Genomic DNA, 2,326 nt, shown 5'->3' with positions numbered 1-2,326 from the left:
CAGACTTCTCTTTGTGGGCGTTTGGGGCGTGCGCATTGATTGAATGCTCAATTGAGCGCATGAACCGGCGATCATTTTGTTCAATGCCCGACCCTCCTCCAGCCACCGCAGTTCGGTATTCGGTATTCGATCATATTGAGGCTCGATTTGTGCTTGATGCTTTGATTGATGGGTGTCAGCAAATTGGATGAGTTGTAGATTATGATGACTATCCAAGTCATCGGGTAGGCCTTGCTTTTTATATGTCAAAATTCAAATGCCAGCAAAAGTTGATATACCTAACCCAGAAATCTAGGAAGTTCATTAAGTTTCAGTTTGTTCTATCTATCAGACCTAATAGCAAGTACAAAATTTTAAGTGAAAAAAAGAAAAAATAAAATAAAAATATAATATAATCTAATAAAAGTAAATAACAAAAAAATAGTATACAAAATAAAAAGCCATAACATAACAAAAGTCAGACCTAATAACAAGTACAAAATTTTAAGTGGAAAAAAAAAAAAAAAATATCTAATAAAAGTAAATAACAAAAAAATAGTAAACAAAAAAAAAAAGCCATAACATAACAAATGTCAGACCTAATAACAAGTACAAAATTTTAGGTGAAAAAAAAAAAAATAAAAATATCTAATAAAAGTAAATAACAAAAAAATAGTGTACAAAATAAAAAGCCATAACATAACAAAAGTAATAATAAATAAGACAAAAAAAAAGTAGTAGTTAATTTTTTTCCTATTTGGACACAAGGATAATAAAAGTATTTTAAATGGCGTGCTGTACACTCATTGGTGCAGTGATTTTAGCTGCTCTGCGGGAGAAGAGACAACCGATGACATACGCCGAGCTGCTAAAACACATCTCTTGCAAACTTCATGTGCCCAATTATTTTATCAAGAGCAGCTTCGGAGTTGCATTGGATATGGCTCATAGCCGAGGATTTATCTATAAGGAGGGATTTCGTTATCGCCTGAGAACCGATTTTCGTGGCATACCTCTGAGACGCACAGTGGAGTATGTCCTCAGTAAAAGGAACGAGGAACCGAATCAGGGAAATGCTGAACCATGCAACAGCCAGCATGCTGCTATTGACGCTGCGGAAGGATCTGTGTATGATCCCAGTGTGCTCTTTGTTGAAAATCCACCAATAAGCGTGGTAACTGTTTCTTCGGCGGAGACACTTCGTCCAAGCACCGATTCTGTGATTTATATCGGAACGACCTACATCACACAAGCGGATCGTCTTCAGATGGGGTTTGGTAGGAATCCCAATTGTCCCGTAAAGCAGGAATACTGCTACTGTGGACGTATGTTCTAAATGTCCCTAGCTTAGCTCCAGAACCGACCAGTACAGCCTAGCCTCGTTTTATGGATTCCTTTTAGGCGAAATTTCAATGTGTATGTAAATCAAGGCGTCAATAATTGCAGGTAAGAGAACTTGCACATAAACTTTTGTTAAGAGTTATTTCAAACCATTTTTAAAATTAGGTAACTTCAAGGTCCTATCACCGAAAAACGGTAATCTTCAAAAGGAGTTTAGCCCAATTCTTCGGGGGACAGAAATGGGTGCGACTCTAGAAATTTGTTCAATGGAATGGAACATTCAATATGTTTGCCATTGATTGTTCGAGAAATCAACCTTGACCTTCTTCTACGTGGACTCATACGGGGAGAAACTATCTGGAATCCATGTATTGTCAAAAGACACAAGGATATGTGTCTATACTGCGGTCAATTGGATAATGGGGGCAAATCTGGTGACCTGATCATGACTTTCAACTTAAATTCAGACAAGTCCGGAATAGTTTTGAACTGTGAGTTAGACAAAGTAAGTCCACTAGTGGTATAAAATAGTTTGTCCTTTCCTCTCTTCAGAAAACAAGTGCAGTTCGAAACGGGAAACGTAGAAGACGCTAAAGATGTGGGAAGGACTTTCATTCCTGATAGTGCCTAAAATATCAATTTCCAAATCCACTGTGTTTAATATTGACCAAAATAAATGGCGTGTTTCAATGTTTCAAAACTTTTGCTTTGATTTTTCTCTCTCGTTTATCGAGAAACTCTGTCGTTTTGCTGTTGTTGGGCACATACCAAAAGACCACTGAAGTAATTTTTAAACATGGGTCGATAAAAATCTAATAAAATGCATGGAGGGACGGCAACAGAGAGTGACATAGGGAGGGAGGGAGGGGATTGTAGTGAAAATTGGTTTATACGTGGCTGACGATATCTATTCAATACTTGGCTAGCAAAATGAACTCGTGTAAACGGCATACTTGTTATTGTTGTCGTTACCTGGCATTAAAGCAATTTCTGGAAATTATTTTTA

At 37.2% G+C, this 2,326-nt stretch overlaps 1 long non-coding RNA gene across 1 annotated transcript; it reads left to right on the top strand.

The window, feature by feature from the left end:
- The first annotated feature begins 424 nt into the window (after positions 1-424).
- LOC6649167 lies at positions 425-2,020 on the top strand. Its single transcript, XR_001450517.3, has 3 exons — positions 425-1,425; positions 1,486-1,811; positions 1,873-2,020. It is a non-coding gene; the product is annotated as an uncharacterized LOC6649167 (long non-coding RNA).
- Positions 2,021-2,326: the final 306 nt, after the last annotated feature.

The sequence above is a fragment of the Drosophila willistoni genome (assembly GCF_018902025.1).
Source record: "Drosophila willistoni isolate 14030-0811.24 chromosome XL unlocalized genomic scaffold, UCI_dwil_1.1 Seg141, whole genome shotgun sequence".
Lineage (NCBI taxonomy): Eukaryota > Metazoa > Arthropoda > Insecta > Diptera > Drosophilidae > Drosophila > Drosophila willistoni.
This window is presented reverse-complemented; position numbering and strand designations above follow the sequence as displayed.